We start from the raw sequence: 19,648 nt of genomic DNA, 5'->3' as shown, positions 1-19,648 counted from the left end.
CACACTTTCTTTCTTGACTATCAACAGCCAAACACTCACTGCAGTCAGTTGCAGACTGTCCACACTTGAACAAAAACACTAAATAGTACGGTAATTAGTATAGGTACAGAGATCACAACAAAAAAGTATCAACATTTACTTCAGTTAGTAATTATCTTTACTATAAATACAGATAAAGAATAACAACTATAATCAATTTGTGCAGGCATTACCAGTACAGAATACAGTTTACAAACTCCCATTATAATATACCTAACAATATGGCCACATTTGTTCAACAGCATACAGTCATTAGCTTGTCAAATTGACATAAAAAATAGTTTGCAACAATTTACAATTTTGCAATAAAGCAATCAATTGAATTGAGCAAGTTCAAGTTTATGTAAGACTAGCCTCGTCCTCAGTTGTTCGCGTCGCTGCTTCCTGCAGTGCTCGTGCATCACATGACAAGGCAGACATCACAGACGCACTTGTCAAAGTGCAAAAAACGAGCAACACTGTGACATCAAACAAGTAATGCTACACGCTACCTCTGCAAGGAAGAGCAAGGCGAACACCTGGGGATGAGGCTAATGTAAAGATCCATACAGAATTTTCATGTTTCTATCACTAAAGCCACACTGGCCAGTCTTATGCTCATGCAACACTACACTCGTCCTAACTCGTGTCTAGAATATCAACCTACACAATTGAACACTTGACATCAAGTGAGATCAATCTGCAATTATTATAAGAAACTTTCAAAGCAACATTGACGTGTGCCTAGCAATTGATTGATATATAGTTCTAGGTGACTGTATCAGTCACTATTGCCTTACCTAATTGATGAAAGCAAGCAATATTTATCAGTCAGTTATTCCTATTAGTTGGATATGCCATATAGTTACAGCAGGTGAGAATAGAACAAGCATTCACTACCATTCTAATTACTAATTACAGTATTATCTCTAACATAAATAATAAATAATATATAATAAATACGCCCTTGTTATTTTTCAAACGGCCTGATAGATGAGTCTTTACTAGAGACGTGTATTTGTTGGAGACTGTTTCTGTCGTTTAACTGAACTGTGCTTACTTTAACAACACAATTTAGCTGTCATGTATTACCTCCCAATACACTATGTTTGACTACTTGTAATAGGATGTGTGGTTTTATTGCAGACCGTGGCTTTTGTTCTTAGGATGAGGTCCCGTAATGTCGTTTGGGAAACATAACTGTACGAAGACCTGTGTTTATCTTAGAGATAATATGGCATTATACAATTGTCATGACACATGCGACATATCTAAAGTGCGATTTAGATGGAGTGTGTCACGTATAGCATAGCAAGTGTGCAATAACTTACTCCAGGTTAATATTACTCTCTCATATAGGGTAATCCGGGGCAACTCCGTGAACAATTTAGAACATGCCCGTATGTTGCTAAGTGTGAGTGTTGTAGTCGCTTGATTTTACTACCGTGTGGAGCAGTAGCCTTCTGCCAATCAGCACGTGGGCAGCCATCTCTAAAATGTTAATCGTTCTTGAGGTGATTTGGGACTTTCGTCGACACTGCTAATCTTGTGAATGGGGCAACTTCGTGAACAGAGTTTTGTTCTGGCACTACAACTTTACGAATAGTTGTAACACTTGGCAGGCCATACTTCTTATGTTAATGTGTATTGCTTACAATAGTAGGAAGATTTCAACTGTGAAACTAGACTATGGAAACTACTTGTTACGCAGTTCAGAACAAGTTACAGCGTAGTTGACAGCTAAACATTGATCTAGGCTACAAACAGTGCTCACAGTACCAATCCTCCGTCTCTTTTGGCAATTCACTGAGGCCCCCACACCTGAAATGATACCATCTCCAACACAAACTGCAACCAATCCATGTGGACTGTTCTTCGTTACTGTCGTCTTCAAAGGAGAGTTGACAACCTTGGCAGTAATTGTCGTCTTGTTCACAGTCCGTAGCAACACGTGTTGGAGTGGCATTTGGCACTTTTTTGTTTTCTTCAGTTTTGATGCTGTGACGGTTGTTGCTGCTTTTGATTGTTTTGCAGCTTGCTCTCGCAGACGAAAGAACTCTTCATCGGATGTCGAGGCTTCTCCATAATGGGTTAATCCTACTTTCTTCCTTCCTACAGCTCCCTTGGGCTATGTTTTCTGGTCACGTGCACCTTGTAAGACCTTGGAGAAGTGTGTCTTGAGGTAAGTCTTACCATTGGTGTAGTTGGTGTGATTGTAACTGTTCCTTTAAAGGTAATCTCTACCTCAGTGTCCAGTGAAGAGTCATTATGTACTTGATGGCTGTTGTCGTCTTTGTCATCAGAAAAGACTTCAGATGGCGACAACTTTTTATTTGGGATGGTGTATGGGGAGAACAGAAATATTCCAGTTTTGGAAAAGCCACCTATCAAGGCTTTAGACCAATCAAATTCCATAATTGAACAAGAGATGGGAAGATAGCTTTGTCAACTACTGCTGATGAAGTTTCCTTCATAAGTCATCATTTATTGCACGCCATTGCAACTTCATGGGTCCAAACAAGCCAACATCAAGTGTCTGAGTGATGTGTGTGGTATGGGCTGGCACTGCTATTAGGTGAATGTTGTTCTTTCTAGCTTTTTGAATAACTTTCAGTCCAAGGTGGGAAGCATGGCCATCCATAAATAGAACTACTGGGCCTGTCTCAATCAGATATCTCACAGATGGTATGAAAAGCTTCTCAAACCAGCTACAGAAGTTGCCTCTTTCCATTCATCCTGACTCGCTCACACCATAAAGGACTCATTCACACAATTCGAACACCACCTATCTCATATATTTTTGCATAGAATGAAGGAAGGCAATTTACCACTTGTCTCTGAAAAATCAGCTTTAACTACAATTGTATTAATTTTAACTGGCTATAGGATGCATGATGGAAGTAGATGGCCGGCTGCAGAACCACAAGCATGGACGGTGTACATCTGTTTTCCAGAGCCACCACGGGTGTGGTATACAGCTGTGAAAGAACACGTTTTGAAGTCAGGTCAGTGAAAAAGCCTGCTTCATTACAGTTCCACAGTCGACTCTGTCTGTCTTCAACTGGAATCTGTGGATTGCTTAGCTTTACTGCCAGGAATTCAAACCACTGCTGCAATTTGGATTTGATGGCAGCTTGTGCTGTGTACAGACAAGTGTTCAGGTTTTCTTTCAGACACAATGGGCCATTGTCGTAAAAATCCTTGCCACCAGTCATACCCAGGAATTCCTTGTCTGAAAGGATTTAGTCTGCCATTGGATAACAGGTAGTCTTTGACGACATGGTCAACAGTGGCTTTTGTCAAACCAAATCCAAGCTCTTGCAAGCTAATGCAAGTAAGTACCACTTCCCTTTCTTCTTCCCTGCTTAACACTGTTGATTTGACTCCAAACCGTTTTGTAGAGATACCTTCCTAATGATCATGGAGAGTTGACCAAGAAATTCCATATTTCTTGGCTGCTGCATTGATACTGATGGCTCCTTTCCCTATTCAGAGCTCTTGGAGAGCCGCTGCAAGTTGTTAATCAGACCACTTGTTCTTTGTGGACTTGGGTTTGTAGTTCCTGACCATGATAATAAAAGCAAACTGAAAGCAATAATTCGATGACTTGTAACAATGATGTGCAGCACAATCAACACGTAAATGAATGTTGATGCAAGCTGGGTGCTACATATATCCTCTCTGTTTGGAGGAGTGACTTGGTGCTCAGCAGGAGTGTACCACCTTGCTGTGCGAACTCAGTCTTCTAGACAGTCATTTAGTGGTGTGTTGTTGAGGTTGCAATGGTCTGTGGTAAGGCATAGGTGTGGCACACTGCAGTAGATTGCCTGGGAATGTGGCCATTAGGAGGGGTGACTTTTTAAGCTCAGCAGGAGTGTACCATCCTCTTATGTAAACTCAGTCTCCCTGACTGCCATTTAGTGGTTTGTAGCTGAGTTAATAGTAGTAAGCACAAAGGTATTTGTGATTTGTTGTAGATTAGATTGCTTTCAGATGTGGACTTTTGGAGGTGTGACTTATCTGTGCTCAGTAGAAGTGTAAGATCTTGTTATGTGAACTTAGTCTCCCTGACAGCCATAAAGTGGTTTAGAACACTGCGTTATTAGTAAATTGCGGTAAACTGCGTTGTCTTGCTAGTCAGCCAACAGAGGAAAGTCTACTACAAGTCTATTTGAAGTTGGTCTCCCTGGCAGCCTCTTACCTGTTTATATGGCTACTGTTTAGGTAGTCTGGCAATTCAATTTGCTAACTGTGAAATTATAGCTTGCTGCAATATCGAGAATAACCAATTACTACATGTCCTACCACGCCCATTCCGACGTTGAGGAGACGAAGTGGTACAAGTAGACCAGCGTATCTACTGCACCTATTGTGGTAGCGACAAATAAGGCACACCTATTAGATCTTTCGCTGTGCCTTAGCAAGTCAATTGCTACTTGCAACAAAAAGTTACGTATGGAAGAACATCCGGACCCTCGAAGCGATAGCAACAAAACCGCCTCTTATACCGCATAGCAACTTACAGTGAAACTCATAATCCCGTGCCAAATAGTCTACTAATAGAAGAAGAGTTTCAAATCTTAACTGGAGGTAAGACGCTTCACACTGGAACCGGGTGAGGAACAGCTATTGATATTGACGAAGTTGCACTGGTCACGGAGTTACCCCAGATTACCCTATCATGTACACGTCACGTCACCTGAATAGTATAAATTACTTATCACCAATGCGGCGCAGGCGCAGTATGTAGGGTTGAGTTATTATATTGTTCAGTTCATCTGTAAAAGCTGGTATCGTTAGTAACCGTTTACGCTACAGTGCCGATTTTATATCAAACCTTTGCGCTGGCAACGGAGCAGGTCTACAACTAGAGAAATTAGTCATTACAGTGCACAAAGAGGGATTAAACCCAGCATAAAATTTCTTGATGATGCAAACGGTACACCTTTCAGTCTATTCAAACTCACGCCCGCACTAGTTTGGTGTACATTGTATTTGTTGTTGCCATCCGCAACGCTTCCAGCAATCAAATATTTCTTGCCAATCGGAGCCGAGGATTCTCTATTGAAGTGGTAGCTCTTCTAGCGCCAGTGGTTGTCTCTAAATTCTGATTGCATTTGCACCGAATCCAACTTACAATTTTTCCTGCACCATGCACTAGAAGGGAAGTGTGTCGATTTCTGTCCTCAATGTTCACCTCGCCAATTGCAGACTGCATGCACATCTGCTTGTGTAGACACATACCAGCTATATGGCAGCGTTTGGTCTCTCGTAATAAAGAAAACATGGTCGTAGCCTGGCTTCAGGAGGAAACGGTCCGTATTACAACAAAATGGACAAATGATGTAACAAACACGTCACGTGCTCTATTTGGCCTTTCGAATTATATAGCTGAGCAGCTCATTCATCAGCCAAGTAAATTCAGTTGATTTAGACAAATTCACGCTTATACACTTCGAGCATCATATAATTAGGCTGTTGGGGAAGGAGAAAACCAAATTTTGGATACTTCGTAACGTTGTGTCTAAGTGACCAAGTCGTAGCTTGAACCTATTCCGACGTCCCGTTTTAGAAGAAGATTTCGCATTGCGCTGATGGGAACTGCACTGACGCCATGTGTCAAGCCGGCGAACAGCTACATTGTTCCTTTCTGCTGCGTACATTTACAAACTACACACGAACAACCAGTAAAGAGCACAGATCACCGCGGATGGCACCATTTGTTATTTCAAAATTGGGAAAAGGACGCGTGCTAAGGGAAAAGCGAAAGTGCAGCGGTTTGCAAGAGCATAGGGTACAAACTTCTTTGTGACGTCGCAATCTAAGGACAAGTACGCCACCAACAAGCAAAGTAGAAAGCACCAGCCACAGCGAAGGACACAAGTTGCATTCGAAGTAGAAAATGGCGTGTGCTAAAGAAGGAGCGGAAAAGAGTAGCGGTCTGCGAGCACCTAGGACGAAAGCATTCAAAATCGCCACGCTCTTGGAGCACTGTCCTTCATATAGATACTACAATTGTTATATAAAGATTAGAAGAAATAAAGGAATTGCATGAAACAGTAAAGGCAAGTTTGACATATAGGCACGTCTACAAATTTCAAGGGGCGCTTCGTGTCCTACGTATACGTGCCAGCTAATCCCTTGGATCAAATGCGAAACTACACAGCTGAGCCTTAGCGGGCGGTTCGTCCGACACCCGAACCAACAAGCATACAAGCCTGCAGAATGCAGTTAATGCACACTTCTACGCTCAGAACAGAATCTGTCTGAATTCGTATGTATAGTCTTAGAATTGTTGCAATGTTCTCTGGAGGTAGACTCTTTTTTGAGTATCTAGAGCTAAGCTAAGTGATTCCTTGCATTTGCAGTTTAGCAACCCGTTTTTTGTCTACTTTTCTCGTATATTGCGATCATTGGTCAGATTATTAAAAGAAATGTAGTATAGCATCACATGCTTGTGACCAATATGCTCCTATAGAGTGTGGCTATTTCCGTTGTATTCTGTTGACAATCATGATCATTGGCAGGTTAGAATGTGGCAAGCATTAGGTCATTGGTTACGTCTGTTTTAAAAAGTACAAGTAGTTGCATATATACCCAGCGTAGTCCTCAAATGCCGCAATAAAAGAAACGTAGTTAATGGAAATTGTAATTGTCTGTTTCGTTCTCTGTCATATGTCATCATACGCAGGGTCTCAAGAGCAACATTTAGCAGTTCGCCATTCCATAATAGCCCATAAGAGACTCATTCTCCATTACTAGCTCCTCATACTACAAATCATAGAGACCACAATCAAATAAATGTTATTGACACTTACATTAGCTCTGTGGGTATGGAAAACGTAGGAACCTGAGGAACTTATGTGGAAATACATGCAGCAGCTCACTTGCCACAGACTAGCATATTCTCATATGTGGATTGAGATCAATTAAAATTGTCCCATGTTTGCAATGTATTTCTTTACTTTCTTAAATAATTTCAAAAAAAACAATGTAAACAAGTATAAGAAGACTTTGAAAAATGAGGATGTAGGATTGCTGTAACAAACGAATAGAACAAGACCATGTACGGTGTGCTCTAACATCAACAATGAATCCACTCACACAGACTGAGAACTACCTCATCCCTATGTTGCACCGTTTTCTAACACTGCGTTTTATACTTTAGTAAATGGCGCAATGCAGGGATGATGGGTCAGTGGGTCTTTCGGCCATTTCAAATTTCAAATTTCAAATTTATATTTAAAATTTTTGAAATTCAATTTTTTGTATATTGAAATTTTCAATTTTCAATTTAAAGTTACCATTTTTTAAAAATTTGCATTAAATATTTAAATTTTAATTTTGAAAAATCAAAATTTAAATTTTATTATTTCAAATTTGTAAATTTTTGGGGGTAGTATATTAGAAATTGCTTTGCCGACGAGAAAGGGACGTAGATGTATATATGAACTGATGGCTGGATTTGAATTCTAATTTCTAATTCACTTGTAGTCAGTGTGGGTTCTGTTCTCACGGCACAGGAGAGACACAGAATGAGGTTGTAGAGGTTCTATCTGCGTTATCGGGTAGTGTTCTATGTGATGTATAAAATCTACACATAAAGTGCAACTTGCAGTTGGGCCAATCGTACTCCTACATCTACAGTAATGACGCGACCATGCACTTCGAGTTACTAAACATTAGTAACTGTCTGAAGCGGCGTACGTACAGGTGCAGAAACACAGTACAGGAACGTGCTGATGTGATTAGCAGAAACCGTGCCTAGTTTAATTGAATCAACGTATCAACACGAGTTGGAATGCACCCCTATGCCGTCCAATGGACTCCCTACCGCGTACACTGCTACTTGTTCTTTCAATTCTCTTTTTCTGATGTACTCAAATTATTTGAGAGACCGGATGAGCATTCAATTTCTTTAGTTCAAATTTGGCCATCAGTTCATATATACAACTACGTCCGCTTTCTCGTCTGCAAAGCAATTTCTAATATACTGCACATAAAATTTACAAATTTGAAAAAATAAAATTTTAAATTTTGATTTTTTTAAAATAAAATTTAAAAATTGAATGAATATTTTAAAAGAAATGGTAACGTTAAGTTAATAATTTAAAATCTAAATACAAAGAAAATTGAGAAATTCAATTTCAAAATTTAAATTTGAAATTTGAAATGGCAAAAGACCCACTGACCATGATGTGTTGCTCAGTCTGTACGAGTGGATTCATAAAATGTCCGAGCGCACCCTTGCATGTTCCAGTTTCTATTATTATGCAACCCTATACCTTTCTAATTTTTCAAAAATTGTTATATACGTGACGCAGGATTACAGTGCTATGTATCTGTTACCCGACTCAAAGCAAAATTATAGCCTTCAGCTTCGTTTTGAGCAATAGCCCCGTTCCTCATATATGTAAAAGCAATACAATAACCCATATGTATCTACACAGATGTCCTACAAGACAAATAAATGCAATTGACAATTTTCAAGTCATTTCCACTTATTTGTCAACACACAATCACATCCTCAGATTTAACACCAGCTGTTTCTGTTTAATTAATTAGATAAGTAAATGTACATGCAGAAACAAATCTTGCTCACACGAAAATCCATTTTCTTTTTCAAGTTCATAATTGCTTCGACCAGACACCTTCCACATCAGATTAAGATCAGCTTTAGCAATTTCATTTGCGTTTGCATACTGGAAAATCTAATCATGTAAATTAGCAAATGCCATACACTGCAAAAACAAAATGCATATACCTGAGCAGGGTCAGAAGTACACTGTAGTTGCGATTTTGATACTCTAATAGCAGGGACAGTAAAGGTGCTCTCATTATGAACCTTCACAATGCATTCATATTCATCTCCTGACCTTTGCTAAACACACAATAATTCACTACAGCAAGACTCACTACTGTGACCAACCTCGGCAAACTTACAAGATTAGGTAAATGCTGTGCCTTGACAAGAAACTTAAACGTTTTTATTCCAGAAGGCCAGAAATATTCATTGCTTGTAAGCTTAGGACATAAGTCTTCATTCTATATAATAGAAGAGAATCACCTTGCCACATTATCAAATCTATACCACATTGTGCTGCATTTCTGCTATATTGATGTCAATATTCGAACATCAAGGTCATTGTACGAGTCACACTATGACTTTAATCCACTAACTGGTAGCTACGTTGTCCTGTATCTAAACATGCCTACACAGCTATAGGATATCAGTTTACTCTTGCAAACAGTTCATATTCTTACATTCTTAATTAACTACACTTTAAATTCACCCTCATAGATAAGTATCAGCTTTTCTTTGCAACATGTCATACAATACCTGTCGTAGCTAGTCTGTCTCTTGCATTCTCACTATCTCAATTTGTCAATTTCGTCAGAGTTCCATGTTTATACAAAGATATATATATATATATATATATATATATATATATATATATATATTGTATGTGTGCATTTTAGCGTATTTGATGGGCACAAACTACGAATCTGGACAATACATGGATTACCCTGAGTAGAGCAAATAGATACATGCTTTGCATGGACAATTAATAAATCGCTCTGCCTAATTCCTAGACTGCACAATTATTACATGTGTGCGTGTGCTTGTGCCATGTTAAAGTGAGTCGGAGTTAAATAAAATATACGTGTCCAATGCAGTTAAACAGACTCTGATATATTCAGTCTTACATTGAAAGAACAATGTAAATTGCAAGGGTGTACCTGGTGCATTTACTCTTGGTGCACCTGGTGCATTTACTCTGGGTACATGGTTCTTTCAGTTCTTTAGTGGACCTCCCGTCAGCTAAACTTGCTCTATTCTAATGAAGCAATTTATTAATTGCCAAGTCTTCCAATAAACATGGTTTATTGAAAGATGTATGTACATTGGTAAATATATACGCAGAGTAAACTGTGTTAAGAAGTCGATCTCTAGAGTCTAAATCAATCTCCTTACATCAATCTACCTACATCTATATTACATGGGACACATTCAATTCAACAATTCAGCAGTTATAGCTTATATACATTTGGTGCAAATATTGCATGCAGATTGGTCGTATACAGAGGTAAGAACAAAGCTCCAATTGCAGTGGGTAAGTTCGTTTGCACCCCTCAAACCCAATAGGTATGCACCTGAATAATGTCCTTGATCACTTAGTTAGGTCTAGACTTTCTAACAGTCATACCAATGACAGATCTATACCATAAACTAAAGGGTAGGTATATATACAGTACCGGCAATAAGTACCCTAACATTTTTATCGTATGCGTATCGTATCCTATCGTATCGTATTGCGTATCATATATTGTACCATCTGGTATCTTATCTTAATTGTATCATATATCATATTGCGTATCGTATATCCTATGGATGGTATCTTATCTTAATTGTATGGTATCATCTTTTATCTTATCCTATCCTACATAGTATCTTTTATGGTATCCTATGATATCCTATCATATGGTATCGTATTGTATCGTATCCTATCGTATCGTATCGTATCGCTGTCAGCTTACTTATTGCTGGTACTGTACTATATCGCTAATTGCTCGGTACAGATAAATATCAAAATTGCTTGTTTAATCCTATAAGTTATGGCTATTATGCATACTTCGAGAAGTCAAAATCCAACTAGCTTGACTGCTCGCTCTAGTCAACCAGTTGGATTGCCTCGCTGCTTTCTTAATTATTTCATCATCTTCTGTCTAATACCTTCTGTTCAATTCTGATGTCTTGCAATTGCGCCTGTTTCACGTTAATTTTTGTTGCAAGTAGCAGAGACAGATGCAACCAGTGCTTCACACATTGAAACAATAATTACACTTGATTCATCAAGAACCTTCTTTTAATGAATTAAAGGAGAAAGAGGAGGATAAGAAATATTTATTGAAAGCAAACAACCTTGGACACCTGATGCGGTCTATAGCCATCGAGGTTTTCGGAAGATGGGAGAATGAGCTGAGGAGATGTTGAATTAAGAAGGTATCATTGTTGGCACCACCTGTGCTTAACAAGCAATGTAAAACCAATTCAATAGAACCTGGGCAATCCAGTTGGCAGTATGTCTGCAAAAAGAGAATTCTGACATAATTACTGACAAAATTATCAGCATGGTCGGAAAAAGTCAACTAAGCCAGCTAACATGCCAACTTCGCATTTTTTGGGATTTCAAATGTCACTTTTAGAACTGTCTGACAAGCTACTATATGTATACAGCCTGGAACTCTGTATTATAGTTAGATTTTGTTGTAATGAAAGTGCTTTTGAGATCAATAAATTGAATTGATGCATACTCGTATTCTAGTATCCAGAGGTTGTATCCTAATTACAACTTGCCAGCCCTGCATGCCTTGCCCGCCCGCACGTCCACCTGCCTGCTTTGTTGGATTACTCGTCGTGCAATTCAGCAACTATAGAAACTGTGATAATGTAATTTCTAGTAATTGGTAATGGTATTGTCATGTATATAGCAATTACCCCTAGAGGCCCTTGTATAAGTATTTACATGAGACAATTTAGTTCCCTACGCCTTCTGTTGATGGCAATACCGCCAAGCCTAACATGTTCTTTGCTGCTTTAATTACAACGTATTGCAGGAATAGGGGAAACCCCCAGAGAAAGCTTTAACGGCTGCGTTTAGGCATACCATGAGGATGAAAATACAGATGATGAGAAGCAAAGAAAAACAAGACAATAACAGCTACTGCGTGGAGACCATTTTTAATGTGACAATGGCATCTAGCTTAAGAAAAATTCATGTATGCATGCATGATGTATACATTGATTGAAAAGATGTCCTCAAATTAGCTGATATACTATCGTGTGTACAAGACCACTACTTTGTAGTATACAACCTATTAGATCTCATACTAGCATCCCGTCTAGATCCAACAGCAACAACCGTTACCCCCATAAACATCGATCAAATGACACACTACAACCGTAAATTAAACCCACTGTCATTTCGCTCTCGTTATTCTCCAGACACAACCCAGTCTCTCTCCACCCTCGTGACTGGGTCAAGTATACTCGAGTATACTACACTCGAGCAATCTTAATAGTATTATAAGTTCATGTCGGTAATAACAAATTTTGGGGAGGCTATGGTGCACCCATGACATGCTGCTAGTACACCACTCATCCAGCCTGTTTTCTTTAAATTCAGTTAGACAGCACGTGTTAGACGGTCGACAAATGGCCACTTATGCGCTGAACTGCAACCAACAGGCATCTGCACTCGTTGCTTCATAGGGAAAGATGCAAGAATAAATTATAGATGCATAGAAAGACCTTATTTATGGCTTTAAATAAACGTATTCTATAACAAGGACATTTTTTGTAATAACATACTTAATATCCAGTAGAGCTAATTCAAGATCTGTAAACGAAGAAGCAGCCATATTGTCACACGTTTATCTCGTGCTATTTGACTGAAATAAATAGTGTACATTGAGGAATTAACTGAGCATATGGGTAAGCTTGTTAAAAAGTTTCCACTTCATCAAGTGATTGAGGAAGTTGTTCTACATTGTTCTTTCAATGCCAGAGAGTCTGACTGAATTTAACATATGCTATGAAAAATTCAATCACTGATGACAAGTATTTTAAATTTTTAAGACAAATCTTGATAAAGAGACTCTTCTAACGTTAAAGAATCTTTCTAATTAAGAAGATACGCGTTACAATTAAGAGACTCTTTTTAACAACGACTGAATTCTTCACAACATGCTATGAGAATCAAATTCAGTTTGTATATGCCATATCAATAACATATTAAAATAAACCACTAAACCAATAAAATAAACAAGCATGATTAATTGATTAATATCAATAAGGTTCCACACAATGACTGCCGTGAGAATTTGTTAGCCTAACTGGTTGTAGTGTACCTTGAGCTATTGATATACTTTAGTAACACGTAAACAAAGAGAACATTCAGATGGTGACCAATCAGCAGAAGGAGACACAACAAGTAGAAAACACAAGATAAGTGGATTGGCAAAGCAAGATATTGTAAATAAATATGCAGAAGTATTCCAAGGAAATTTGGATGACTGGAAGCCAAGCTAAAGTTAGAAGTTGACAACACGGTACAAGCAGTGAGATAAACAGTTAGGAGTACTGCTATCAGTCAAAGCAGAATTCAAAAGGAGCTCGACCGTTTAGAGAAATGGACATTATCCAGACCAAAGACAAGCCAACAGATTGGATATCCAGTTTGGTTACTGTGTATAAACCAAATGCAAAAATACAGATTTGCATTGACCGAAAGCCTCTGAATAGAGTGCAGGCGAAGTCAAATCACTATCCCTTACCAACATTAGAAGGCCTATTGTCAGAACTGAATAACGTAAAACGTCTTTATTGTGTCCTGGATGTAAGAAACAAATTTTGGCACATTGAACTAGGCAAAAAGTCGAGCTTGACTACATTTGTGACATCCTATAGTCACAAATGTAGTCAGAAATTGTTCATATTCAGACAAAGCTTGAAATAGAATTGGAATGTACTGACTTGGTACAGCATATACCAGTGACTGATCAAAGATTGCAAGAAATCAAGCAAGCAACAGCAAATGATTCGAAAATGCAACAAATGCTCACAACTATTGTGACAGGATGGCCAGAAGCTAGGCATGAAGTCACAAGCTATGAAATACAACAATACTACAATGTCAGAGAAGACTTGGTAGTAAAAGATGGACTGATTTTTTGTGGAGAAAGGATCATGATACAGCTGTCCTACCAACAGAAAGTGCTGGAAAGAATAAACAGCTCACACATTGAAAGAAATGGTTGTATTCAAAGGGCACGAGAATGCGTGTACTGGCAAGGAATGAACAGTGCAGTGAAAGAGTATGTACAGAAATGATCAATTTGCCGTACATTTGTAACAACTCAGCAGAAGGAAATACTACAATGCCACGACGTCTCAAATAGACCATGGGTCAAACTAAGAGCAGACATTTCAACAAAGAATACTTCATCAAAGTGGACTATTATTAGACTCAAGCCAGTTTCTCCCCGCCCCGTCGTTTCAATAAATTGTCGCTCTAGAGCGGGAGAAACTGGTACTGGACTGCCTTCTTCTGGTGCAATTAAATTTGAAGAGGTAATTCTAGCAGACAGGGTTACATAAACGGCTCTCATGGAACCCATTCAGTGGTCATCACCTGTATCATAATATAGTGATTTGTTAGTAAGTGGTATCCTCTCAAGAAGTGAATTCTTCTATATTAGAGTCTTACATAAATCATCTGACGCTCTCCAATATCTGACACTACATGGCATGTGAAAACCATAAAAAGATTTCTTGTATCTACGGCACGAATGTAGAGAGTAGTCACACGGTAACAGGACGTGCTAGACTGAGCTTGATCATTTGGCGTATTGCTGTTCTTGGCAACAAAATGGAACTTTCGCTTTTCCCGTATATGGGAAACACGAATCATATATCGGACAGCCGCCGGTATTTGCTGTCGACGATACCACAGTTCACTGTTTGCACCTTCTCATAATAAGTAAATGTCTCTTCTACTCGCAGTGATAACACAGATCGGAAGCTTTGCAAAGTTGCTCTTCAGGAAGATGAAGAAGATGGGCAGGTCTTGTACTCTATAGCTAAATAGTATCGGACACCCGAGTTTGCTTGATGCCAGTGCAATATTGGCAAAAAACGCGCAATGAATTGTGTTAATGCTGATTTTAATTGCAGATGATATGTACATGCCCGACCATCATGAAGAGCCTTTGACTCGATCGTCTCTGGATTAAAAGAATAATTTCAGAGAATATCAGCATAATTGGGTGCTTTCACCACTACATATGTAATGTTGATGTCGTTGAGTCCGATTCGACAATATTCGTGGACTCTTCAGCAGTGTCTGAGATCGCTCTCGTATGCTACACAAACAAATTATTCTTTAAGAAACTAATAAAGCGGTAGCTTACTCGATAGCGTTTCTCCGGCGAGGATCGACAATCCAAGAAATGGCAAAGGCGAGAATATGCTAGCTCAAGTCTAGACTATTATAGTAATTAAAATGACAACTGCCACAATTTTCAAGTTGGGGTCAGATACAAGATTTCTTATCTTGACTGCAATCGAAAACTTTGAGTTCCCTCCACTGCTTCTGTAACGTAGGAAAAGCACCGCAAAGAGAGGGAGTGTTAGCGTAGCCGTGGTTGATAATGCAGTTGGTGCATTACCTCCACGTGTCGTGCACAAGGCGTGCTATCTACCTGGCTTATTCAACGTGAAATGGTCCACTGCATTGCTTTTGGCTGTAGCCACAACATCAGCGACATCACCAGAGGTGTCAGCTTCTTCAGGCTTCCTCTCAAGAAGCCAGATTTGCTACAATCATGGCTAGCAAAGTTACGTCTGGTGGATCCGCCAGGGTTGTCCCCAGCATACAAAAGGCATGGCGCTCCGCCATGCCTTGGCTCCCGCTTGGTACTAGGCTCGAGTGTCCAGCCGGTCACTCCCCCCCCCCGCAGCGGAGAAAGACCTCTTTCTCCGCCACGGGGGGAGTCGACTGGTTGGACACTCGAGCCTAGCTTGGTATAGGCCCGATATGCTATACTGAGTAGGCAGTGGCTACTCTAGAGTTCGTTCACACATTTTGCGAGGTGTGGGAAAATTTGTAGATCTCGGGATTCTGAGCACGTACAAGTATGTCCCGAAAGCAGGTGAAGACAACCGGTAAATAGAGATGTGGTACATGTAATGTAGTTATAATTATTTAACCCCAAAACTGACAAGTTCGGCATTGTGATGTGTAAAGCGCTGTCCTAGACCCGCCTCGTTTTGACATAAGCAGATAAGCTAAATGTTTAATTGCATTCTTTTAGAATCACCATACACTAATTTAATTAGCTGTCTCTGTAACAGTTGTTCTTTGAGTCTACTGTTCTCTTGTGTAGCTATGAAGACAACAAAGTTTGTATTTTAAAAAATTGCAAAGTTGTTTGAGGCAAGCAACTAATTCTTTGCATATTATTTTAGTTCTTTGCCTAGAGGGCCTGGGATGTTTGGTGTGATGGTAAGACCAATTAAGGGGATGACTGCCATATGGTATGAACTTGATTGCACTACAAGTACCCAAAAAGGAACAGTGGTTGTCATGCACCGCCCACAATTGCATAGGTAGCAACTGCAGTTTCCCCTAACGTTTTAATTTGGGCGTAGCTACTGCAGAATATTAGACGGCTTTAGAGAACTAACAATGAACAGGTTAACAATAGAAATAAATGAGGAAGACTTGTCAGAACTGCAACAAGATTCTCCATAGAGACCGAAAAAATGATAACAATGACTAGCACAACAAGCTTGATTCTTGTTGCTATTTTGTTGGGAGCATCTAGGCGAATCTAAGGCGTGTCATTGTAGCAGAGTAGGTAGCGGTCTGTAGATATGTTGCCCCTCCCAATCACGTGTTGTCGACTGATTATGCGAATCAAATATCTATTGCTCGAGCTCTGAAAATTTCTCACAGGCTTTAACGGACTTTTTAGTTTGACACGTATTCCAAGTTGTGATATAGTGCAATGTGTGAGTCATACTAATCCTAGACCTAAAACCCCTCTTTTTAGCACAACGATTGTGGTAAGTCATTGTGAGAATGTGCAGACCCTAGATTAGCGTAGCGAAAATGAGTGCTCCATTACTGAAAGACAATGTAGCTGCCAGTCTACTTCCCCATGATACTCCATCAGAGTTAATTCCCGTTCGTGTCAGTGGCGATGGCAACTGCCTCTTTCATGCCTTGAAAGTGGCATTGGCCAATGCAACCAAAAAATGTTTACAAGTGCCAACGGTTAGTGATCTTCAAAGAAACTGCGCCGACGAACTGGAAAAGAATGGAGCAATTTATGCAGCCCATAGTGTAAGGCAAGCCCTTAGCGTCAGTGTCAGGGATGGTGACACGTTGCATCCAGGATCGTTAGTTAGTACAGTCATGTGTATCGAATACTGCTTTGACATCTTTGACAAGTGCAGCTGTAAAAAAGTGTACTGTTGTAAACTTAAAAAGGTGTTTTCTTTTCTTTTAACAGGTAATGGCATCTGATTCCCGGTAGAAATTATCCAAAAGTGTTGCAACAAATGAGAACAAAATAAGTTTTAGGTTTGGTACGTACACATCAGTAGAACACTGGGTATATAGACAGGTCTATATATACTATCTCTAACAAGAATGTCAAGCAAGTTTGATTGGCTGTATTAAAATTAGCTATGTTACAAAATTGTGCTAGGGGCGTGGTCATGAGAATTTCCGCCATGCCTTACAAAAATCCTGGGGACAACCCTGTCCGCCTATCTCAAGAAACAGCCGCGTTTGTTCAGATCACTTTGAGTCCTACAATGCATGTTGCAATGACACGTCTGATACCCTTGCCCAGCCTCTCGTGCACCAAGCAAGTAAATTACCTGCACACAGTTAGTTCCAGCAGCCTGCGTGAAAATTTTACATAGGCAAGCCAGTCCAAGTTCGTCTAGATGCTACTCGCCTGGAAGTTGGTGGCTCTCTGATGGGATCCCGTCGCCAATCGGTCATTAAGACTACAGCTGTTCGAAGAACGTCTTCATTAAGACACACAGCAAGGAAGTTCTCATGCTGCGTAATAATTACAGATCAGATCCTGAAGATTCCACCCTATACCCTAGTTCGTCCACTTCCTGGCAGCACAAGTACTCGGCTACTCTAGGCATTACAGAACACCTGTTGCAGCTGCACCAAGAAGTGTTCCCAACTCGATTTTCGTTCTCATCAGACAGTGTTCACTGGTGATCTGTCTGCTGTCATGGCCGTCAATGTATTCATGCAACTGCATTGATGTCACGCTGAGTAGGCTCGTACTCTGGCTCGAAACTGCAAGGTCGAACACCAGACAGAAAAGAACAATGCGTATGCGTTCGAATCCGTCCACAACTGCATCTAACCCAATGGCATGCGCGTGTGGCTTTGCGACAATGACGTCATGTACCTCGCTTACCCGACATGCCCCTTTCTTTCGACGTTTCTCCTGCGGTGAAGATGTCGCGCACAAAACCTATGTCCCTTCGAATTGTCGGTTTATGGAAGGGACTTGTATCTGACCCTAACTTGAAAATCGTGGAAGTTCTCCTCTAAGTTCTTTGAAGAAGGTCGACTAAAAACTATATCATCAGAGAAAATAATTTGACAGTTGAAGAAACATATCGCCAGGCATGGAATTCCAGATACATTGATAACCGACAATGGACCACAATTTGAATTCATCTAACACGTTTCAGAAATCCTGCAAAACCTGCATGAAACATTACTCATTGAACAAGCAACCCAGGCCAGCAAAATCAAATGGGAAAGCTGAAAACGCTGTAATGACATGAAAAAACTGATGAAGAAAGCTAGGAAAGCACAAACAGGCCCTTGGTTATCAGTCTTAGATTACTAAAGTATGCCAACTCAAGGGATGACATCAAGTCCAGTTAGAGGCTTATGAACCAAAGATCTAAGACCCTGTTGCCAACAGCAACATTGTTGCTACAACCCAAAGTAACCAAAAATATACAGAACAATACAAAAAACAGAGGACAGACAAAAGAAGTATTGTGATCGACGAGCCAGAGACTTACTGGAACTGAAAGAAAATCAAACAACAAGGATACAGCCCAATACAAAAGCAAATGAGTGGCAAAAAGCAAAGGTAGCCAAACAACTATCCAACAGGTCTCAAATACATCATCAGGTACAGGGTTCTAGTCAGGATTTTTAGAAGGCATATATAGCGGTATGGCCGTGGTACACAGATCTGGTACGTGGGCGTGGCATATATGTGTCTGTGAAATAAAAATTACCACTGACTTGGGTGAGGGGACTAATATACCACGCTGAGAGAACCTATCAGTATCTCATTTCTATTACTAGGCAACAAATCCAATGACAATACTATAGCTATGCAATTAGAGACTCATGATTGACACGTCTCCATCTTCTCCCTCATTATCACTCTATAAACGTTGCATGTAGCGCTCCCTTTGCCACAAGTTCTGGAGAGCAGAGTGTCAAGTGAGTGAGTGCATGTGTGCATGTAGCGTACAGTACATGCATAGCCAGTCCGCTAAAGGCGTAGCGGGCAGTTTTAAAAGCGTAGCGCCGGTAAGCCTTGGCATGCCTGGCTAGAAACATGGAATACAACATATCGAAGGAATAGGATACATTTAAAGCCAATCAAGGAAACAGCTCTAAAACCAGCTGCAGCACAGGAAAAAGACTCTACAGAGAGAAAACAACAACAACAATAACAACAACAACAACAACAAGAAAGAACAACAAATACAACAACAGAAGTCAAACAAGCATATAAAACAAGAAGTGGAAGAACCATCAAGACTGAGTTATCTCAAGAACTCTACTACTTAACTTTTTTAATACTTGAAAATTCATGGTTCTTTTTGTTAATGAGGAATGAAACAAGTGGTTTTAGATAATTAGATTAGTAGACTATAGAAAAGTAGAATAACACTTAGTACTCACTCGAAGTTAGTCTAACTGGTTGTAGTGTACTTGGAGCTATTGATATGTTATACATTGTATTACAATATATAAGTGTTACAAATTAAACT

This window comes from Corticium candelabrum, chromosome 7 (genome assembly GCF_963422355.1).
Source record: "Corticium candelabrum chromosome 7, ooCorCand1.1, whole genome shotgun sequence".
NCBI classification, from domain to species: domain Eukaryota; kingdom Metazoa; phylum Porifera; class Homoscleromorpha; order Homosclerophorida; family Plakinidae; genus Corticium; species Corticium candelabrum.
Note: the sequence above shows the minus strand (reverse complement) of the source record.